Genomic DNA, 24,789 nt, shown 5'->3' with positions numbered 1-24,789 from the left:
ATTAAAGCCTCCAAAGCCATCCAGCCACCCTTGCTATCTGCTGTGTGACTGAAGCCATGGGAGCGATGGTGCTGGAGCTACAGGCTCCGAGCCTAAAGCCTTCTGTGTGATGATGGACTCTTGGATAAACGATGGTATACACTGCATTCTGTATGGGGGGTTAGAGCAACGCCCCTCTTGCCCTTGGTCTGGCTAGAACTACCTCTGACTGTGTTGAGTGACTGTAGATTAAAAATGAGTTTTCTTCCAAGGGCCAAACTGCAGCAAAGCACCCACTCCTGGTCACCATTAGCCCATCAGTGCCATTCCACGTAAATTCAAAACACCACAAAAAAATCAGACCCTCCATTCTGTCTCTCTTCAGCTGTCGATTTAAAACCCTACAGCCCGAAAGAAAACTGCTGAAACAGTAAGGCTTCGATTCTCTCTTTGCGGCTGTGGGCCTCCTGTTCCTATCCTAAATGGTGTCTCTTGCTAAAATCTCATTTTGTAGCATAATTACAGCCCACGAGTTTCTGGCACCTGCATTGGTTTCTCCAGTGCTGGACTCTTAATTCCTCTGCCAACAGGTAGCACAGAACTGTCTGGGAAAGCAGAGTTCGTTACCAAAACCACTTCCTGCAGGTCTGTGACTTCAATGGACACTTAGGAGTATTTGGAATCAAATGGATCATTCATCCTCTTGGTCCCAATTGGGAGAAAATTAAAAAAATAATAATAATTAAAAAAAAATTGATCTGTGTCTTTGATAGAAACAAGGAGATGTGTACAAGCCACTACAACTCAGGAAGCATCGGAGGGACTGATTTGGTTTTGGAGCAAAGGGTTCCTATAATAGCTTGATAACAAAAAATTTAACCTTGGAAAAAATTAAAGATAGTAATAAGGTAATGACAAAGCATTGTCAATTAACTTCATACACATTGCATGTGATGTCTTCCAACACAATTAATTTGAATGAATACAAAGAACTCTGTCTGAATTGACCCATTAACAGTTCCAACAATTCAGAACCAACGTAGATTCAATTCCTGGTGGTCATAAGTGATCAGAGATGAAGGCTGGCGTCTGCAAACACTAACCCACGCATCCAGCTGAGCACACTAAAGCTCTCCAGCTTGATGTCAACTTACACTTGCACATTTGCCATTGTCTAAAGCCTTAAAGAATGGAATACAACTGCATTAGTAACTTCTGCCCCCAAATGACTAGCAGCAAACAGGTGTTTTCACCCTTTGTTGGTACCCAGGGGAATCAGGAAGGTTTTAAATCTAAACACAGGTCCATATCCTTCATGTGTAAAACGATCTTGTGCCCCCATATGCAATCCACATACATGTCCCTTCACTTGTACATCTGTTACTATTAGTTTGGTTTCCAAAATTAAACAACAAAGTTCAAATAACTTTCCTCTATTGACAATTATCTCTTGTAGTTAAAAAGTATACAGCTGACAAATCTTTTCAGTTTTCTGATATGCGTAAGTGACACACTTCACGTAATGTTGTTCCGCAGATTTTGTACACAAAAAAATAGGTCTGAAGCGACCAGATTGCCAGTTACTTTCAGGAAAACCAGCTGTGTTTCTGTCAGCACATCACATCGACATTTTCTCTGAAATTTTTAGTATCTTTGGAAATACCTCACTTTGGAGCAAAATGGCTTTAAAGAAAGGAAGATGTTCTCATATCACAAGGGGCAGGAGTCACACTCTAGCCCTTTAAAGAATTCACCAGCTTGTTTCCTTCATAGTAGAATTCCTTCACTTAGGAAAGGTCACTTACCATCCTGCAGCAGATCGGGAAATTAACTCAAATTCACATAGATACAGATCCTACTACCCCTACACTGATAAAAGAACACTTCACAGTCGTTATGCAACAAGACAAAGACAAGATACAAATCTTTCCAGACCACAAAAACGGCTTCAGGTTCGCTCTAAACCAGCACTGGTGTAGGCCAGTGGTTTGAACAAAAGCAGCCCCTCCTCGTAGAAGAATGCCTGTTCCCCCTGTTTTCCCCCTGTTGTACATTTGCCATTACAGAACTGCATCTGTATCAGCCCTGGGTTAGTGCCAGCTGCCAAGCCGGGTAAGAAGGACACAGCACTTCTAGAGTTTTCAAAAGAATTTACGAGTAAACCTTGTTTGTTTTAGTTTCTTTCTAAAGTCAGCTGAGGCTAACTTGGAAATAGGGCTTGGCCTCACATATGGAAATCTCTGACGCATGAATCCAGCTATCCAGTCCTATTGGACACCTTCCTTATTCTTGGACTATCCCTTTTCAGCTATCCCAAATTTATCTGGCTCCTCTGTATTCTAGGAGCTTTCAGTTAACTGACCTAGAGTACAAGCACAAACACAAAAATAAAAAGAAAAAAAACCACAAACATACCTTTCGTTTGCCTCCTCCACTGTCCTGAACGCAAGTCTTTCTGACAAAAGATGTATACTTTAGATGACTGTCACAGATCCTCACGGAGCTATAGGTAAATTCTGGCAAAACCTGAAAAGACACACAAAAATACTATCAATTCTTTTGTGTTAACTGGCTGGTATATAAACCCAAAAATCACACCCAAAAAAACCAGTTTATTTTGACATTGTAAATGAGGTGTTCAGGTGTGGTTTGTGAGCCTGAACAGACAGCTGGGGACACACTGGGAAGAGCCACATTTTCCAAAGGCATGAAGTCAGGTGCCTGTCAGAGAGTTTCTTACTGGGCAGCAAGAAATTGAGACATCCGAAACACTCATGGTCACTCATTAAAACCTTTTCTTTTACTCCATTTCCCTCACCTTTACTGGATTTTTATAGTCTTTCTTTTGGCAACATGCCTCTACAGATGCAGCTGCAGTTCATGCAAAGGTCATCACCACCTCTTAACTCCATCAATGTGTCACCCAAAATGCCCATTTGCACAGACGAATCGGAGCAAGACGACTGGTCTTTAAAATATAGGGCAAATTACAGACAGGGAAAATGGGAAAATGAAGCAAATTGTTTGTCATTGCTCGTTCAATGATTAAAAAAGAGTTAATGAAGAATTGTTTAGTCTGTTTTGAGGATTCGTTCCATAGAAATTCTTACTGCCTAATGTGTTACGTTAAGTCACACAGCACTTGTGACCATTTGAGGAACCTGGCTACGTCCAGAGCACAACTTTGCATTGAAGAGATAAGCCACCTCTCCTGGTGTTACTTCTCAGAGTGACTGACTTGTCATGCTATTCCTGTTGCAGAAACAAGATATAAAACCAGGTTTAGATTGGTAAGACTTAATAGCAGAGGCTGAAAACATACTCTGTCACCAGGGAACTCCGAGTGCAGCAACACATACTACTGGTAAGAAAGACCAGTCAAACTGTCTGGTGTTTATGATTAAGGAGGTAACTGGGTTTTGAAAATTCTAGTTATTCTGCCGAAATAACTTTAGTTTCCTTAATATAAGAACCAAACCACTAGGAATCAGATGTGAACCTACTCAGTCGAACGCTCTGGAGTACCTCCAAAACCAAAAGGGCAGTCACATTGTCACTGCACTGATTCACTGAGTATCACACAGTATTTTCTCTTTCTACACTCTCAGTGTAAGCTGTGGGAAGGGAACAGCACCGGAGGAAATGCTTTTGCATATACTGGCTGCCAAGTTGTTGCTATAATGACAATATATTTTCTATATTGCAAGAAGTCCTACAGGTATTTACAGTACCGGTCAATCAATCGGTTGTAACCCTATTTTCACATCCCGACCCACCTGCCAGCACCCCCATTCAACATGGAAGCAAGAGCTCGCCAAGCTTGCTTGCGGGCTCCTGCAGAACTCAGTGTTCCCAAGCAAAAAGCTCTGATCTGTTGGACACCTCAGGCAAGCTCCCACAAGGAATCTGAACAGCTTGGGAATGAGCACAGCTCTGTGAGCTGCAGCCTAGTCTGCAACCAAAAATCCAGGGTTCCCTTCTTCTCCAGCACAACAAAAATACTTTGAGATCAACTGATAAATCTGGGTTCAGCTAAAGCTGGCAACGTCCACAGAGACCTGACTCACAGGACTTGGTATGCTGGAGTACCCCTGGAGTTCAACTTCGTTTCATGAAGCAGGAGTTAAAGTTTGTTAGAGGCCTCAGCCCGCTTTGTGCTCAGCTCCCTACCAATGCGAGCGAGCTACAGTCCCTACCCCAAAGAAGTTTCATTCAAACTGGAACAAGAAAGAACAAGGCGGGGAAAAATCAATAGCAAAGTGAGCTGAACTGACCCAAGCTCAAACTGGCTGCTGGAGATCAGACATAAAAATCAAATTTCCTGAGGCCTGACCTGAAGTAAAGAGATTTCATGTCTTAGTCAATAGCTTATATTATTCAGCACCAGGAAACAAAAGAAACCAAATAAAACAAAATCAAGCCACCCAAACCCAAAAACCTACGCCCCCCCCCCCCCCCCCACAAGCTCTTAGAGCTGGTCATTTTGCACGTGGTGTATACACAGTAAATCAGAACGCTGTACAGAGCACAACTAAAAGAAATGGCTGCAAAATACCCAACCTTGGACTAAACAACAGCTCAGCACTGCACCTCGATCCTTTCCATGTTACTGCAGGCAGCACCCCTTATTTATACCCAACAGATGTGGCAAAGGGAAAACTGAACATACACGTAGCAGAAACAGGGGTTTGGTAGGGGGGGTCAGTAGAAATTATGTGAGCCCTTGTAACTGCCCATGGTATCCAAACTGTACTTTTTACAGGCTCCCACGTTCATTTGCTGAAAAGATATTAAAGAAATACATCTTGGCACATCTGTGAGGAAGGGATAAAACTTGCAGGAAATGATAGGAACCAGGGAAGCAGTAAAAACCCAGGAGTGTCAGAGTTAATGATGATATGTGAGTAATCCAGTTATAAAGGCACTGTCAGGAGGAAGAGAGCACAAATATAATAAAACACAGCTGTGTGACGTACACTCCAGTGGAATTTTTATTAGATGGCTTATGTGCACTTTAAGTGTACCTGACTACAATGCAAATTCCCACACGCTTTTATTTGGGAGGGAAAAAAGTTTCCACAGATCTCTGCACTGAGCTGATTTAGTGGAATTGTTTTGTACAGTATCTGCGGGTTTTCTGGCTCAACTTTTTGAATTTACCTTTGTATTTGTTTTCTGCCGAGTCAGCTCCTTAATCTGGAACCTGGAGAATTTCATGCTTTTAAGTACTTCCCCAGAGCCTATTCCAGCCCAGCTATCCTAGTCCTCCGGTGGAAGTACCACTTGTCCCAAATGACTACCCTTGTATCTCCCACGTGTATGAACCCTATGACAAAAACCCTGCAGGACAAGAGGAAACCTACACAGGTCAAAGGAAAATGAGGTTTAACTGCTTCAAAGGAGGTCAGGTTTGTTCCAAAATCTGCTCATTTCTGTAAACACCATAAAGGCCATAAGCTTGAGTGATCATCGCTGTCTTGGGAATGAAGCTTACATTCAGACATTTATAAACCCAGTTTACCCACACGATGTTTTGAGTTCATGAAACAAGCGTGGCTACACATGCTGTCAGCATGGCTGACATTCCAAGACCTGAAACACTAGATATTCTTGAGCTGCAGAAACTCCTTTATTGGCCAGCTGTTAAAAAACGTCATTAAACCTTCACCTCTGTGTGGCCAAAGTATAAAACCAGGTACTATACAACATGTTAAAGCCGTTGGCCATGCAGCCCGCAGATGAAACTGATTCGACTGGTACAAATGGATTCTTTTTTGTAGTATCCCAAGTGACCACCTCCCTGCTATATGGATCTACATTCTTATTTGTTCATTCATCAAGTAGGAAGAACCTACCGATCATCTCCACAGATGTACTGGTGGCCAATGCAATGTCCATTGCAGGCCTACCAGGGGGAAGTGTCATTTTAGAGAGGGTAACACTGTTAAGCACTCCTAAACCTAGCTCCTGGATTTCAACGTTGCTTTGCAAAACAAATAACCAGTCAGACATGCAGAAGTCAAGTTTCCTTTCCTTTTCCTTTCCAGCCCATAAGGGAAGCGAGAAGTAGATATACTAATGAAAGCAAAACACCAAAACCCACCACAATATGCTATAATTCCCTGCATATTAAAAAACAAAACAAACAAAACAACCCACACCCAAAGCTTCCGTAGGCATTGCACCTGCCCCTGAACTCAAGACCCAGCAACTTTCAGTAGATCTCAGTACTGGATTGCATGCCATGCAGCAACTGCATTGCCAAGAGATGCAACACATACGTCATTTTTAAGTAGTAGAATTTTACTAGTACTGCCTCTGAAGTATTCAGTTACTGTATCTTCATTCATGTCATAGTTGATCTCTCTACAACACTTTGCAAGTAAATACTGCGATATGGTGAGCAATGAGATACTTCGGCAACACCAAAAAAAGAAAAAGAACACTGAACGATACGTTAAGACTGGCAGCAGGCACCAGGTTCACAACTGGAGCTGGTGCCGTTAGGTTCAAGGCTCTGTAGATAAGTTCTGAGCTCCTTCTGCACACATGGGTCCCACTGATGTTAGTGGAGGCGCACAAAATTACGAGCAAGTAGAAGTAAAGCGTGGCTCCCCCACCTGCCTTGCCCATGAACTGAGCTTGCTATAAACAGATTCTTTAAGCTCTGACTCTCGCAGTGTGTAAAGCAGGGATCCCATGCTGTTTAATTCAATTTGGCAGGTAACATAGGTGAAAGGCATTGATTTCTTCCCTCGCTCCCCCCCTTCTCTTCCATCAATTTTCCCAGATAAGAAGCCTGTGGCTCAGACCCTGCTGGTGACGGATGCCTTGTAATTGCTTTGAATGGATTATCACCAGACATCTAGCAGGCATTTACAGTGCTACAGCTGTAATCAGAAACAGTCTCACCCAGTGGAAGGGCTCTGAGGAAGAGACAGCTGTCTCTGCTGCCTCTGCCTTGTCTCTCTGGTCTTATACTAAAAATATAAATACATGAACTCAGGCTTAATACAGTAATATCTAGGACATCCAACTGAAAGCAGGGTCCAGATGGGCTAAGTGCCACTCAAACCCTAAGAACCCATCTCTGATTCTGATGTCTATATAGTACAACTCAGGCCACAAGAAGATTGTCCTTCCATACTGCTGAAAACCTGCACCTGGCCAAGTGAGTATCCACCCATTTCAATGGGTCACTTTGCCAAAAAGTTGGGAAATCAAAAAATACATATTCTGTTCTGGCAATTATTGGCTGAAAGACATTAGATAAGACACTTCTTGCCTCAGCTTACCGCTGTTTTTCTTCCTCCGCCTAGACTAAATTGTTAGTAGTTTGTTTACAAGGATCACAGCAACATTCTAATTTGGTATCTGGGATTCAATTTGTATGGCTGGAGGGAGAAAAAACGAGTAAATAAGCATGAGAGAGACTGTTACACAGGAATAAAATTAAGCAATTTGATCTACTGTATTTTATCTTAATTTTGTACATAGCTGCCCCATACCAAGGGAGAGTAGATCCATGTCCATGATGCTCAAAATGAAAATTTGATCAACAGCAACAGTTTTTTTGCCCAGCAAAGTTTAATTAGGAGTAACATAAGGAATAAGCCTCAAAACACATATCTGACTGTTCAAAAATTAAACATCCACAGTATCTGCCTACAATCATAAATACACATCCATCCTGCACCACAAATATTCCATTAATATTTGGTGCAAAGACATTTGCACTTGGCCCTTTTTCCAGAAGCTTCTTCAGAGGGGCAAACGCACAAGGAAGGGTCACATGCCTCTCCCTATCACCACCTCTCTTTCCTTTGGCAGACCTTCTCCCCTGATAGGACTGAACAGGGCAAAACTGGTCCCACTCTGTATTTTCTTGTCACTATTAGTAAGGTCTCATTCACGAGGGTTTCTTCTTCCAACACAAGGTTTGCATTAGGATTCCTACACTACACAACAGAAACCATGCTTTCTTCCCCTCAGAGAAATAGGGCTCGGACACTTTAATCTGCTTAATTTTCTTGATGTGCAATTTTTTAGCACTTGTGCCACACTGTCAGCCCTGGGTGTAATGCAGTCGCTCATGCAGCATCATATTTTGACCAGTCTGCTGAGGACATTTACATGGGCAACAGCAGCCTGATAGGAAAGGTTTTCATGTTTAGTACGAAGAGTACAAGCTTCGCATTTCCAAACTCTAATTTGAACCAAAAATCAATTCTACCTTGAAACAAGTTTCATCTAACACTATGTTCCAGCTCAAAGCTCCCTCTGCTCTCTTTGAAAACAACATGAAACCTTTCTTGGAGCAAATCAAGTGTTGCTGTCAGTTTGGTGCTTAGATCATCAGTGAGAATCCTTCCCCGTGTACTCCAAACCTACTTGTCTAACAAAACACTGAAGGGCCTCATTTTAAGTGATGCTAATTTCCCAGAAGTCCACTGAACGAGAACTTAGAATGTTTCCTACTAGCTTATTATACGTGCAGAAGTTGACTAATATAAAAAGGGAGCTTTTAAAAAAATCATATGACACAACGAGTAACATGAAAATCCTCTCCAATTTTTGCACCTTGAAAAGGAGAATGAAGGCGGGGGAAGAGGGGACAGTGGATTTGCTGCCACACATGTACAAACTGACTCTGTAGGGCTTGTGTGCCTGGGAGATAATGTGCTTTGCAGGTCATTGGCTCTCAAGCACCCTGTTATCTCTCTGTAACACACACCTTGTTGTGTCTTACTGCTTAATTACAGCTGATATGCAGGCCATAATATTGCTTATCATTAGTCAGAGGATGACAATTACAAGTTAAGATTAAACTGCTTTCTTTTTTTCTTCAGCCAAGTCTCTGTATGACACTTCCTCAGCCCAAGAAAAGATTTGCACATGCAGAACAAATCCATATACTAATTGGTTATGTGCCCCTCATAATGATGTACAATTTAGGAAGCACACACCACGAACAGTACTGAATATTGCATACAGCCTATATCTCAACCTGGAGGGTCAGCTGGTCAGCTGCACATGCCTGAAAAATCTCAAGACTGCACTGAAGACAAGGAAACACTGTGATCTGCTACCCGGGACAGGTTCCAGCCTGGTGCCCATCACAAGCTGTGCTCCAGCTTGCAGGAAGCTCAGACCTTCCCTTTAGCCATCACTTTTTAACTCATCTTTCACTCCATCAGCTTTACCCTCTCTTCAATCCTCTCCTCCCTGTTTTCTAAAAAGGCTTGATAGTGGTTTAGATGACATCTGTCACACAAGCAGAGGAGCAGCTGCATGCATCCATCCTCCCCTTAGCATTCTCTTGCATTATGATGCACTGCAGAAATTTGGGGCTTAGTTCAGCAGAACACTGAAGTATATACTTGACTTGAAAACAGTGTTTCATGCATCTCAAAGTCTTTTCGCTTTATCAGGGCTTTTGTTTCAGAAATGGACGCAGTTAACTGAGATCCTACAGTTGGCAAGCAGTTTGAAAGACTGGACTATTAAAGGATCAGCAAAAAACGATGAGTCTGCAACTCTTGTTAAGTAGCTACGCCCTCTTCAAGAAACAGAGATGTGTTGTTCTGCACAAACAGCCCAAAGACTTAAAAGACTGCTTACAAATATTCTGCACTAAAATCCACAACGGCCTGAGAGGAGATTTAACTACTGATCACCAACAATAAAGCTTACAGACTTAATAAGTTCTGTGTTTCTATACCTCTGCTAAGCATCTGAGATTCCCTCAGAGCAAAGCCTTCAACTCCTCAACATAAATGTGATAACATACAGTTGTGATGACTCAGTGTCAGAGGTCAATGGTTTAAATCTCATGTCCTGTAGTTTGTCAGCTCCCATTTATCCTATCCAGCACTGCACAAGGGTATGACACATAAATCTTCCAAAAATGTGTTCTGATCTTTCACCTACAGTAGATTAAAAATAGCCTAGAGCAAGAGCTTTTAGCATTTTGTCATAGCAATTTCTCCGTCAAATATGATAGATAGCCAGCTACATGGAAAGAATGAACCAAACCAGAGATCAGATAATGAAAAAGTCTGAATTACACCTCCAAGGAGCAGGAGTTCTACTCATGGTGGAAATCCCCACTTAGCTCACTCCACTGAGCCTGTGTGTTGCAGCACAGAACATGTCATAAGACTCATCCAGTTAAGGCGTTTATTTCCTCCCTGCATATTTTTCATTTAAATCTCACAACAGTTTTGGGAGCTCAGGCAAAAGTCTCAAGTTCTGTTTTGGATTTTGCAGTCTTCTAGCATGATTTTGGGCACAATGCCCATTTTAAGTTTTAATAAAAAATAGTAATTCTTTAAAGACAGGTGCTAATTTTGGTTATCCAACAACGTAAGACCATCAGCCACCCAAATTTCCTGAAACCCAGCTGCCTAAAAGTGTCTCAAGCCAGAAAAGTGAATACCCTAAACAAAACATCTTCCTTGAGTAATCTTGCCAAATTATTCTGGTTTTAAGCCTTGCAATCTTACTTCTAGGTATCTTCTGGTGGTCTGGCAGCAATGAGATCTATATCACTATCATTAAAGCAGATGACAACTCTTCACTACCAGTAAAAAGAGAATCTTGACAGCAAACCAGCCTGATGTATTACTGCTAGGTTCTAATGGTTTCCTTCTAAAAAGAAAAATTAGATTGAGGTTTATACACATTCACTTTCACTAACCTAATTTCAGGAAGTTTTCACAATGTGTTAAATAAAAAAAAATCCAGTAGCTTATAGTAAAATCAGTATCATCAACACTTATGAAACCCTCCCAAGATGACTTCTACTCTTGTTTATCATAATGGTTTTAAAGGAGCTAAACTAGGAAGAAAATGCCACAAGATGTACTCAACAGTTAGAAGCTTACAGTAGAGAAGATTCCCTCTACATTCATTAGCTAGGTACAAAAGTTTAAGAAGTATTAATAAATCCAAAGAAGGACTTTACTGCCTGAAAAAGAATCTATTTTTCTAATGTTATCAATTGGTTTAATAAATGCTGTTGTCTATTACCATAAACTGTGCTTCACTCATACCTTTAGATCACCACAGCCACGACTGCCAAAGTGGAATAGATGTCCAAAGTATTTATTCAGGAAACTAAAGCTTCCAAAGCTGCAGCTGCTCCCATATTTATTCAGAATGATGCACACTTTCCCAGCAGCTTATAAAGACGGGAACATCTGTTTACCAGACACCTTTATGACATTCTACCTCTCTGAGTAGTGTGCTAAGATTTGAAGAGTTATCATGTTGAATCTTGCAGAGGTGCTAAATAAACTGCACCCACAAAAAAAAAAAAAAAAAACCACCACAGAATTGCTCATAACCCTTCCCTCCTTCCTAGTCTCCATTCTCCAAAGACTCAGCAGCACAACAATCCAGGTGTTTACCAAATATAAACCAACAGGTAAAAACAGATACAAAACCATTTCAGCAGCTCTCTGCTTCTCGTGGATTCTGCCGTGCATGTGATGCAGCACAAGCCACCCATGTGAGCTCCCAGAAGTTACTTACACTCAAAGATAGAGAAGATGGCCTGGGGGGCGGGAGGAGGACACATCGAAGAACAAGCCAAACTAAACCCAACAAAGCTTTGTACCGAAGTCCTCTAGAAACACTTGAGAACCTAGGAATTTGTACACTCTCTTCAACAATCCAGGCCCCAACTTCCAAGTTTTCCAGAGAGGCTGCCCTTTCACTTCAAGCCGATCTCCGACCCCATTTTGTCAGAACAAAAGTAGACACCACAAAGTATGTTACATATATTAACATAAAAACAGAAAACCCATTTGGGAAGCCCTCAGAAGAGCACCCGTAACAGGCACATGTAGCATAGGTCTTACTCATGCAAGTTATCAATAGGAGTACTTCTTTTCAGAGTCATGTGAGATTAACTGTAAAATGAGTTTCACCTACAAATCAGAACTGAGTGAATACTACAGAATTTCATCCATCAGTTCCTTCACAAACACATGATCATTTTGATCAGGTTTTACCTTTGGACCAGGAAACTAGAGCCTGTCTGCTTTGCTTTTGGAACTATCACAACTGTAACAACCTGCAACATCAGAAATTTCCCCACTTTTCTAACATGCTAATCAAAACCAGAGGTATCACCTTGCTCTCTCCAAAGTCCACATGCGGGCTCTTGGATTAGGGTAGGACACACACAGAAAAATGTATGTAGAGTTTGGACTAGATGATCTTTACATTCTATGATATTTGTGTTTATGTTTTCCCATAGCCATCTTTACATGCCTCAGAGAGTCATCTGCAGGGCCAAACTAATGTGGTCTTGAGATGACCATATCACATGTTCATGTCATTTCTGATGCCTGGATCAGAAGAAGAGATCCTGTGTTATTTTAATGTTTATGTTATATCTGTGTTATTTTAGCCCCATGAACGGGCCTGTGGAAGGAAAAGAGCCCATGAAAAGTTAACACAAATGCCTGGACACTTGGGTCAATTCCAATTTAACTGAACACTGCAGTATCCTCAGAGCTCCCTTAGAGCTTTGGGGTTTGGAGGGATGGGGCAGAGGGTGGCATAGGCTCTTCTAGCCCCAGGTACTAAAGTACAGATTTCCATCTATTCGATATTGCAGTGTTTTCTGGCTAATGTAGTCATGTACGAAACTGTCTGTCATACAAAAAGCTGTAATTTCACATACTGCAGCAGTGAGAGAGAACACACAAAAAAAAGGTACAGCTGCTAAACTTCACACCAGAAGCCAATCCAAACAGAGGAAACATGGGTGACTCAAGCCAGACAGAAAAGAATCATTAAATGAAAGATTAAAGAGAAAATAAAGGAAAACATGTTTATCACCATTATATTGAAAGATACTTGTGGGTTTTGTTACTTGTATTTTGGTATATTGTTGATTATTTATACTTGGGTAGAGTTTGGAGGATCAAATTGAGTATGAGATTCAGCCTCAGCCCCAAATGATTTGTGATGTAGACACATACAGCAAACAAAGCAGTGGGAGAAAGAAAGGCATTGAGAAAGGAAGGAACTGACTCCTCCAGCACCACCGAAGTTGACAATGGAAATGCAACACATCTCCTCTGAGAGCCATCCAGTGCCTTCTAGCACTGAAACAGGCAGCATTTCCCCATTTTTTCCCAGCTGCCAGTCATCATAATACCTTCTTATCTGTATTCTCAAGATAAATCCCATACGCATTAGAGACGAAAGCGCTCTGACAAATTCTAGGTAATGTACAGTAAACAGCACGTGTGCAAAGGGAGACGATTTTCTGCCTCTGCTCACAGTTATATAGGGTCTCACAGCCCTGCCATGGCATGAGAATCCACTGGATCTTACAGAGGCCAAATGCCCTGTCCTCTCCTCTGTTCCTGCACTTAGTCACATGTCATACTAACTTTCCATTTATAAGCAGTTTATAAGTAGGCAATCAACTATTCACAGATGTTACAAACATTTTACAGGTCAGGGCACTACACATGCTAGGGTTAACAATTATTTGCTAAAGCAGCTATTAATCATTTACAAAATGTATATGAATTGAAACTCGGTATAATTCATTACTATGTATAATGGCTGTTATCTTGGCTGCCACACTGGAGATTGGTCCAAGGATCTCTGCAGTTCAAAGATTAACCACACATCTAAGGTTAGAAACAGCCAAGATTCCCAACAAGAAGCTGTGACAGGCTCATGCTTACCACAGGCTGGATTCACAAAACTATGACCCATACTGGAAAGTTAACTAAAGCTCCTTAATGAATGAACCAAAATGTTGCTACTTCAAGAATGTATCTAATTGTTCGGTCCTGATTTTTCATTATCTACAGTTTGGGTGAGCAAAGTGACCAGGTGCTAACCATTCATTTGTACAGATATAAATAACTGCACTGAAGTTCATGGAAGAAAGGCAGGGATATTCAAGTCCCCTGAATTTTAGGCATCCTGTTACTATTGGTGCTTTTCTTGAACGTGTGGGAGTATTTCCTGACCACTTTGGAAGGATACAAAGGAATAGTTTTATTTCTTTGGTACTTTTAGTGAGATGAGTAAGAAAGTTGTAAGTGAACTCAAACTGCTGAGTAGGGGTAGTTTCAGACACCTCAAATGCTGTGAAGGATACCTTTTAAAGCCAGGGTACAACACCAGATACATGTATCTCTTTTTAGAAATGCTATTTATCCCTCCTAGACTTGTGTTCTGATCAACCATGAAGCAAGGTACCCTATCCAGGGAAATTTTTCTGGAAAAAAAAATTCTCCCTTCTCATCAAAGACCTGCTCTTGCAAGCAGCTGAACTTCTGGGGAACCAAAGCCCTAAGCCACCTGGCAGAAATCACCAAGGCATGTTTCTGACTCACTGTCACAGGTCGCGACCTACCACCATTGCCAATGTTCATGGGATGTTTTCTCTTCCTCTTCTCTTCCCCAAAGAAACTCAATTACAAATTGGGAAAATCCCACAGTAAAATTTTTCCCTCACGGGGCTGAATGTCTGTCACCTCTGTAAGAACACACTCCAGAAGAATTCCACAGTTGTTGGTTAGCTGTCAATGCCAGTTACATCAGTGACTACAGAAATACTGAGCAGTTCAGGTTGGAGAGCAAGAGAACAGGTGACCTACTATCCCTTCCATGAAATTTATGCCTTGATTGCTAACTGCCCATGCATGAAATATAAAACGTCTCTCTACTTTAAAAGCAACATCACTTTGTTCTGGCAAATTGATCGGGGTTTTCGGTGTATTTTTTTTTCTTCAGCATGAACTCAAATCACATGCACTTATGCCATATTTCAATTATCCATTACATAAGTGATCTTCTTGCATTAAATCCGATTTAGTTAAGAGTTTACAACACAGTCAGCACAACATTTTCCTCTGCGAATGTTTTTCATTCTTCAAAACCACTTGGGTACTACTGGGAAAACTGGTACTTCCTCTTCCAATAACGCCACCTGCAATAGGTGCATACTTGTCACATTTAACTATGCAACATCAGAACCTAGTTCCAGCTTGACAATTATATCCTTCCTGCTCCTATACAGATGCATACTTGCACAATAAGTCAGCCAACCACAAGCTCTAATCCAAGGAAATGTTTAAGCATATTCTTAACAAAGCAAAGGAGTAACTGTATTACCACTAAATGGGACTATTTACTTGCTTAAGCATGTGTTTAAACACTTTCCTGAATGGAGACTGTGCTAACCTACAGGGCAGACTAGTCTTTAACGTAACTCTGGAGATACAAGAAGAGTGTCCAGGCTGCGTTTGTGCAGCCTGATAAGCACTAATCTGATAAAGACTTAACCACACAGGCTATATGCGTCAATGAAGACAGTGTAGCAAGTGGATATTACGAGGATACTGCTTATCTAGCTGAGAACAAATGAAAATTCATTTGAAGAACTTGGTGCTTTAGAGATAAAAGCTGGGGAGGTCTTGCAGGGTGGACACTTCAAGATGAGGTTATCACCACAACAAGCAGGCTTTGTGAGGTTATCACAACAACCCCACCTCTTTATTACAGTGGCTATTAAAAGATAAAGCCGCAGACCTTCAAAAGGTGTCGAGGTATCTCATTCCAATTTAAATCATTGGACAGTAAAGCACTTGGGAGTCTCTGAAAATCTGGATCCTAATGGCACTCATTTTAAAGTGTGATCAAATTTATAATATACTTTTTTTTAAAAAAATTGTCTGTTCCACATTAATTCTTCATGAATTGTTGGAACAAATGAATCTGCAAATTTAGATTATAAAGGGAAGAATCATAAGAGAAGCATGCTCCATATTTCATGTTGTCTCCCACACAGAGAAAACAGCTAGAAACATATTGTAATCCTTAACGTGATAGTGCCACTGACACGCTTCAGGAGGTTGTTTACACGTGCTCAGGGAGCCTGCATACATAGCAAAAACACAGGCTAGTCTGGTAAGAGGGCCATTAGAAAAAAATATCCTGTACAACCTGAGAAAAAGGGGCACTGCATGGCTGTGCAGCTGCCTGAAGTTCTGTTTCTTCTAACAAAACATCCAAAGGACCATCTCTCCAAGTGCTTCTCGTATGGACCATTTACTGGGATGCAATTCAGCTGTGATGCAGGGAAAGCACCCCTGCACTGTCAAATGTCCAAGGCTGGAGCAGGAGTTAGTGAAGAAAGCTAATCTCACAAGCTGCCGGGCTCAAGAACAAACTGCAAATATATAATTACGCAGCACATTGGCATTCTTACACTACTTCATTGCTCCATGCAAGGATAGCTTTGGTTACCCAAGGAGCTTTAAAAGAAGAGAAGAATTCAGTTATCTTCGACTTCTGTTAGAAATTATCTGGATGATCAGAGAAATTGAAGCAGAGTTCAGGAGCTGCAGGTTCAGCTCTACAATGCTACTTTGTGTGGAATGCTGCACAGAAACATCTTACTTAGATTTTATAACACACATTTCCAGTTTCACACCACTGTGTAACTTAGTGTAACAGGGCAAAGGCACAGAAAGGGCTAGTCCTCCTCTCATTTGTTAAAGAAAAAAAGTGGATTTAATAAACATCTTTAACATCACAAAAATGCTTTATAAACATCCTTTGGTCAATTTAAATTTTGTTTTCCAGATCATATTTCCAGCTTTTTTCTACCCCAATATCCCCCTAGTTTCACTGACAGATATGAAAAGTCTTCACATCCTTGTGCTTCTGTGATAGAATACCAGTTCCCAGGTGGATTCCAGCACCAAAAATGAGCCCTTCAGTTTGGTGTGGGACAACAATTAAGACACATTTGCTCATTCTTCATACCATGAACACCTGTGTGTCTCCCCAGCTGAACCAGTGGCAGCTACAAGGACCCCAAGGCTTTCAAAAATAATGCTCAGTGTCTCTTGAAATTAAGCGACTGATGATTAGTTCTGGAATTTTAAAATATTTCCTTTCTCAAACATGTCAGAGCTAAAGGAAACATAAAATAACCTTTCTTCTTCCTTATCTTGAAAACGTCTCTGTAATGAAGTCCAACCCATACAGAAAGGCCTGCCTTCTCACCTAGTGAAAAAGAGCACTGGCCAGTTTCATTTCCCCAGCACCGAAATGCTTAAATTCCCTGCTTTACAGAAAAATTGCAACTCTGAGCTAGACTCAGTGGTTTCAGTTCTCAGGAGGTTTGTTTCCCACAGCTGCTCTTCAGCCAAGCTGTGAACGAACCTGAAAATTCATTTGAAAAACCTTCTATGGTTTCTCATGCTTTCACAATTACATTATAGCTCTTTCCTCAACATTTACCACCACCCCCTGCAGGGAATTCCCCCAAACACATCGGTAAAATTTACCGGGAAGGCTTGTAAACCGTGATAAGCGTTTCACCTCAAACAATGCAAAAACTTGGTTTTAAATAAGTCTGGGAAATTTTCTTTTACAAGCTCTGTGATTTTGTTCTGGAAGCTTGGGCTTTTAAAGTTCTGTTCCGTGAGCTGGATTTAGAGCCCACTGAAGGAACTGGAAGGACTCACATTAATGTTCGTGGGCTCCAAATTTTCAACTTGCTAATTTCTGTCATTTTGCCAGCAACTCAGCAGGAAGGTATTCCATGAGCTGAGGCTGAGGACGACTATCCTCCCTCTGATCAGAAGCCGAGTTAGTGGCTGGGGTACTTTACGTGAAATATCATACGAGCCACTCTGCAGGGGCTAAAGCATCTTCCCTTCTGCCAGATGAGAACAGGGTGCACAGGTCTCCATGGAACAGTGTCGGACCTGACTCTTTACCAACTTTATTTATATTAGTCCTCAAGTGATCACTGAGGTCACAGCATTTGCACATCAGAGTAACAGTCACCATGGAAACCAGTAAACTGGCATCTGCTTGATGTCTTGTTTTAAAGGAGCTGTGAAGCTGCTTTGCACTCGGGTAGGAAAATCTGCAAGCGTACAGCTCCCATCGTTGAAGCATTTATTTTTTTCATGTCTCAATTACACATTCCACTTTCCAGCCTTGCCCTATTACTGGTACATCGTTTACTCTAAATGCACCAGACGCTCTCGCCAGAATCACTCAGGCCCATTTACTACCACTTATTTGTTACTGGGTTAAGATTCTACCAGAAACTAGCATAGAGTCAGCCCCCAAATTCACACCCTAGAACCCAAAGCCAGAAGTGCTCATTTTTAAATCACATTGGCAAATCAATTTTCAAATTATTCAGAACGTGTTAACAAAATCTTGATCATCATCATCTTATTATATGCTATATATAAAAATATCTCTTATATTATCTATAAATCCAGCTATTTATCATCAAGGTAATAGTTAAACAGAAGAGCCACAGTAGCTGTTAGTTTCTGATGAACATATACAAAAAAAGATGCCTGCAATCTCTATATTGAACCCATACTGATTTCATGTGCTCATTTTTACAACATACAAGTGCCTAAATTTTACATTAGCCATGACCCTGCATTTCCTAAACCCTCAAATAAACAAAAGTGTGAACCTAAGACACATCTTTCATAGATTAGCGTTCAAAACTGTAGTTATTTTGGGGTGGGAACTTCCTACTACATATGAACATAGCTCTAGAAAAGTACATCTTTGATCTTTTATATAGCTAGCACATCACATAATAACTAATAATGTTCAAAAGTTTATTACATATTCGCACACACTGCTGCATAAAGTTCATGCCCGTGAACACCATTCCAAATCCCATAAGTATTTCTGCCTGATCAAAGGAAATTACTGAATACAGAATCAGCTACAATGACACCCGCTGGAGCATAACTTAAAATAAACGCCATGTAAACAACCTCCTGAAGTATGTTCAGCGGTACTATCACATTCTTTAAAAAGTAAAGGCGACATGAAAAGCAAAAGGGGTGTGTGGGGGGGTGGTGTTTAGACAGATTTTAATTTCATGTAACAGATACTTACATTAGTAAATTAAACATGCATAGGAATGTTCCCAAACATTGAGGGCAGCTGACAGAGAATGGCTCATGCCTACAATAGAAAGCTCTCGAGTCTGAAACAGGGTGACTGCATATAAACTACTTATTGGGAATGGTCTCTAACTGCAAACCATACCTGGGAACAGTTTAGAAAAATACTAGCTGGCATGGGCCAAAATTCTGCCAAGAAACATTCCAGCACTTCAATAGTACAGTATCATGTTCCACATTTGAGGAACATTCCTGGGAACATTCCCAGGCATCCTTGATTTTACTAGTGTGGACAAAGCCTAAGATTTCCAGATGCTTACTAGAATAAAGTTTTGCTTCTTGGGCTCTATCTTCTGAACAGAGAACCCATGCAAAACAAAACAAAAACAAAACCACCCCTCCAAACAAAAAAGAATTTATTAGGGCAGAAATGAATATTACAGTTGACAATACTTCCTACAAGCATCATAGCACTTGCCAGAAAGCTGTATGCTTATTAGACCTTTAGTCTACACCCTCGCTCTGCTGTTGTCCTGGAACAAACAATGACAACAGTACTTTGGACAGATAGCTTGCAGATTCAGTTCAAACAACACTGGCAGAAGATCTTAACTTTGGAATTGAAAAAAAGGGATCTCAAAGCACCAATCAATACCAGCTATAATGAGAAACATTAAGAAGTGTCTCTGCTAGTGAAAGCACAAACAAAATGATGCTTCCTGCCCACAAGGCTCTGAGGTGTCCCTTTTCCTCCTTTTCACCTCTTTCACCCTTAGTTCCTTTTGATCAGCACAACAAAGGTGTCATTTTAACATTTCTGGAGAGCAACGAATTCTAGCTGCCATGCAGCTACATCATCGAGTTGTTAACAAAAAGTTCTATGAAACCAATGTACTACTCCATGATGTTCAGAAAGGTAAACAGAATGTGGGGAATCACTAGAAAAGGAAAACAAAACAGATAGCACTTCTACATCACTAGGTAAATTCATGAGTATGCCCACATTCAGATCCAGTACTGTCATCTTCCCGCCACACACACCCACACCCCCTACCCCAACCACTGTTTTAAAAAAAAGAAAACAGTAGAACTGGAAAAGGTACAGAAAATGGAGTAAAGGATAGGTAAAGACCAATTTCTATGCACACAGCAGTTACATAAACTGCAACTCCTTGCCAGAGCACATTGCAGACGCTAAAATTCAAAAAGCAATTCGACAAACAGAAGAAAACATCAACAAACCCTACAGAAAAAGGCAGCAATTTTGGCTCAAGACCTTGAACCATGGAGACTGGGAGTCTGTACTGGGTAGGTGTCACTATACATTTGCTCTGCTCTCCTGGGCATAGGACATGAGCATTTCTCTGAGGCAGGATATTAGGCTAGACTAATCTTTTGCCTGACACTGTATTATCTGTTCTCACGTTGATTTAATTTAGCCAGCATGGAGACAGAGTGGTAAGGAGCTGGTATGACAGGCTTTCTCACAGCCTACCAAACAGAGTAAATATCCAACAAGTGTGTTGTGCCCCCCTCGCAATGGGTCTGCAAGCGAATTCCTGCTGTGCCACCCCTGCTGTTAAGGGGACACAGCTGTCTGATGCTTGCTATCTGTGCTACAAAACACAGCTAATACATAGACATATTAAGATCACATGATGGTTTACATGATTCCAATAAATTTTACCACAGCCTGGTAAGGCAGACATCATTATCACTCACTTCACAGCAGAAAATTAAGGTGGTTTTGGTTTTGCGTTTCTCTTGTGTACTTTTTAGCATTCCTTACATAATTTGGTTAACAGATCATACATTTGAAACTTATGCAAAAAAGCACTATCAGAGTAATGCATTCAAAATAATCAGACCATGAATCGTTTTCTACATAGAAATATTTTTAAACGGCTTAAAAACCTTTCTTTTCTTGTTTCAAACAACTTTCAGATTTTCATTTGCTTCCCTTGATTTCTAATTCCTGATGTACTTGGATCGCATTTTCAAGAGTTTCTTTTCTCCAACTTCAAAAGCCATAGAAACTCGGCTTTTTAAACATGCAGCTAATAGTCCTATGACTAGAGGTGGGCTTGACAGAAACTCCCAAGTATCACGATGTTAAAAATCAAAGAGTTGGCAAAATACCTCAAATTTGAGGAGGTGAAGAAATATGAGTGGCACTAGACGGACTTGAACAGCTGTACATATTTCAGCCCAAGATTTGAAAATTTCTGTCAAAATATTGCAGTGAAAAACTAACATTCTCCATGGAAAGCAGCTATTTTTGGTGAAAATGCTATTTTATCAAAACTCTATTTTCCATTAAACACAGTTTTGACAGAAATTTTTCAACTATCCTTATTCAGTGTTATGCTCTGTAGTTGAAAATGTTAGCAGTTTTTTAGGCTGTCTCTACAACTGCAAAGATTTATAGGGACTTGCCAAAGATGGCAAACAGAAAAAAAAAATAAATCTGATTTAAGACTAATATCTCTGTCCCTTCACATTATACACATCCCTGGAAATTATTTTTACTTAAGTTTAATAGAACACATGATAGCAATGCTATTTCAAGAAAGCTGTTCATCCTTCTTTTTGTGATCCCCCCGCTAGTTCTGGCAAAGCATCCCTCCTCAATTAGTAAAGCACTGGAGACTTTCATTTTGGCTTAATTAACTAGGGGATAATTTTTCACCTAGTCAGGTCCTGGTACCACTGGCTCAGTGTGTTGATTTTGGGAGTCCTCTAGGTGGAGTTGCCCCTTCCTCAAATCCTGAAGAACCGTATTCAGGCCAGGACTAAGCAGACTTGCCCGCTGGAATTACGCAGGACTCCCTAGGCTGGGCTCCGTAGGCTGGCTGCCTGCTGCTGACCGGTTGTATCACATTGCAGCTCAGTCTGAAGTAAAACTGGGGGGGTGGGAGTGGGGCGCAGGGGGAGAAGAATCAAGAGGGTGCAAAACAGAGTTCTCTGGAAAATCAGAAACCCACGGGAAAAGGAGAAAGAAGGCTAGAGAACTTGTGAGCATATTTTACGCAACACTTTTTTTTAAGCTTTCCAAAATGTGTTTACAAGGTTTCGGGACTGTGCAGCCTCCCCCATTGTGTGCTGAGCTTTGCCTAAACTAGCAAGCATTTGGGAACAAGGCTGAGCTCATTAGTAATGAGGCAAAACAGAAGCTACAGCAGTGACCTTCACACAGCTTAGCCCTGGCTTTTGCCCCCAGACTGCAAAGGGGAGATTAACTAGCAGAGGCCTGGAGGACACTTACAGCTATTCCACCCTTGGTGCTCCTGGTGGGCCACTGCTGTTGCACAGAAATAAAGCGTCAGAATATCAGCTGGTGTAAATCAGCATATCTCCACTGAAGTCAGGGGTCACATTCATAGCCGATATGAGAACTAGCGAAACACTAGAGTCAATGAAGTCATACAATGGTACAGCAACTGAAAACATGAGCTGGATTTTGCTGCCACTATTAGAATACGTATTCCTACGTCCCTCTTTCCTCTTCGTCCCCTGCTCAGATGAACTTACACAGTCACAGTTACTAGGAAAAGTACCTAGGCTTACATTCAGTGACTGTCTGACGAGAAGCAGTCCATAAGAACTTTTTAACCTGACACAATTATTCATACAGCCAATTTGCAAGATACGCATATGCCAGCAAAAGTAAGGCATAACCCACATACAGAACACTTTGGACCTAAGGGAAAAAAACCAAATCAACCCCCAGGTCTGAAGACAGATCCGAGCAAAGGAATGCTTCCATATAACGTCTCTCTCTGACTAGATTAACCAAAAAATGATGCAGGGAAACAACAGCCTGTTTCCAAATCAGAGAGATGTGTACACATGTACACGCACAGATTTTTTTTGCTGATTGTCTCTATGGAACCCCTAAATATCCACCAACATTATAAATCCTTCCTTCCTGCAAGCCAGCATTCCCCAGCCCGTTCCATCTCTCACTTCCCCCACAAAAATGACAGACTGACTCTAATCTCCCACCTGCATAAATCTCCTACAGACAACCACAAATATTTTAGCTATGCTGATTTATGGAAGCACAAGCAAGACTAAACCAGGAGATATATCCTCCATGCACAATGACTGATGGCTTGCTGCACATCTTTCCATTTAAAGCACTGTCACTTTTGCAGTTCCATAGAGAGAGGGAAAAAGCAGAATAAAGTAACATGCAGTAATGCAGCTTATGGCAGCTCTGGGGGGTAGGGAGGAGCATTTGTGCAACCTGATTTCTTCCAAGTTTTCCTGCATAGATTCCTTGCTACAAACTGAAGAAATTTTATTTGAGAGAAGATGGGAAAACAGCTGCAAGACCCCACAAGCCTTCCTCCTCTGCCCCGCTCCTCCATCCATCCCATTTTCTGACTTTAACTGACCATAGCAATCCTGATTTACAACCAATGGGAAGTTGCCTCTTTAACCAATGCTCTGCAGCTGATGCTGCCTGCTTTAGTACCCATGGACTGAAAGAATGAATGAATAGGGGGATTCCCTACTAAGACTTAACTACAGCAGTAAACAAGATCAGGCGGTAGCTCCTGATTCCAGAATAGTTAATGGCAAAGACCTCCCTGCATTCAGTGGACTGAGCTTTGAAGGCCACTAGACACAGGGAACTCCCCTTGACCTCAGAGAATACCCAACATAGACAGGATTAGTCTGACGAGAATGAGATCAGGACCACTGAGTTTACTCATGGCAGATAAACAAAAAAGGCACAAACTGTGCGCAACAAGAGACCCGTCAGCATCTGGTTCAGTGTCTCCATGCTGTGTAAGGGCCCCACAGAGCTTTCAGAGGAGGTTGAATTCATTTAGCTGCTCTCAGCTAAGCTGTTTTAAGATTTGTGTTTTGCACAAGGACATCAACAGGGACAAATAATGCTGTTGTGGCAACACATTATTACTCTTCTGCTGAGTACTGACAGTCACAGTTTCAAAGAGCTGGGCTGAGACCTGAAGTCACAGAGGAAATAAAGGGGTTTCTGTATTCTTGGCTCCACTGACACCATTTTCCTGGCACTGTTTCCTCCTCTGCACCTCCCTTGCAGTGGACAAAGTCTTCCCTGCTAGCCTGTTGAAAGCCACAATTTCACCTGTTGTCACAAGCATGTTAGTCGCAATGTCCAATTGACAGCTGTATGCTTCCTGCTCTACTGCAACTAACTGGCTAGTAAGCAAAGCCTTACAGCAGCATCACTAATCATACTCCTTTTTTTCAAGACTAAAATTTAATTGACTTACCAAAAATTTTGCTGGGCACAAGTCATCTATGTTTTCACATCCTGGCTGCAAGGCACTAGCTGGAAAAGAGAAAGAGAGAGGAACAGTTGGTTAAAAAGAAGAGCAACAGCTATTTTATTTCTTTGGAATGCGGAGCAACACAGGCATATCTGAAATGCAATGGTTATTCTAGGGCATGTCACATTGCCTACATGGTCCATTATACAGAATTCTGGACTCAATTTCTTCTCCAGGGTCTGTGAATAATCACTTCCTTTCTCTAGGCCTTAATTTCCTCAGTCAATAAAATGGGGAAAATTATATATACTCACCTTAGAAATGCATTTAGTGACAAAGCTCTGTGTAATAGCTAATTGTGCAATATCATTAATAAAGGAGGAGACAGCTGCTAAGTATCTTGGGACATATTCACATCCATATCAATGATAGAAGTTCTACGTTTGCTTTACTTTTCTCATCCAATACTTATGATTGAAACTTGAGAATATCTGTTCTAACAGGAAACTTTGCTTTCCCTTGCTATGAATAAAAAAATGAAACAAAACATTACCAGCTCAAAAATGTGAAAAGAAAAACCTTATTTGAGAATGAAATAAAAA

At 41.1% G+C, this 24,789-nt stretch overlaps 1 long non-coding RNA gene across 7 annotated transcripts in view; it reads right to left on the bottom strand.

Moving 5' to 3' along the window:
• The window catches only part of LOC106631071 (uncharacterized), a 189,547-nt gene that overhangs the window by 13,136 nt on the left and 151,622 nt on the right, over nucleotides 1-24,789 (bottom strand). For all 7 annotated transcript variants that reach the window (XR_008731631.1, XR_008731630.1, XR_008731632.1 and 4 more), the window contains 2 exons: nucleotides 24,191-24,249; nucleotides 2,395-2,505 (listed from right to left, as the gene is read on the bottom strand). This is a non-coding gene — a long non-coding RNA (uncharacterized LOC106631071). The remainder of the gene's footprint in view (nucleotides 1-2,394; nucleotides 2,506-24,190; nucleotides 24,250-24,789) is intronic.

The sequence above is a fragment of the Falco cherrug genome, chromosome 3 (assembly GCF_023634085.1).
Source record: "Falco cherrug isolate bFalChe1 chromosome 3, bFalChe1.pri, whole genome shotgun sequence".
Taxonomy (NCBI): domain Eukaryota; kingdom Metazoa; phylum Chordata; class Aves; order Falconiformes; family Falconidae; genus Falco; species Falco cherrug.
The sequence above is the reverse complement of the archived record's forward strand: the minus strand, read 5'-3'. Positions and strand labels throughout refer to the sequence as shown.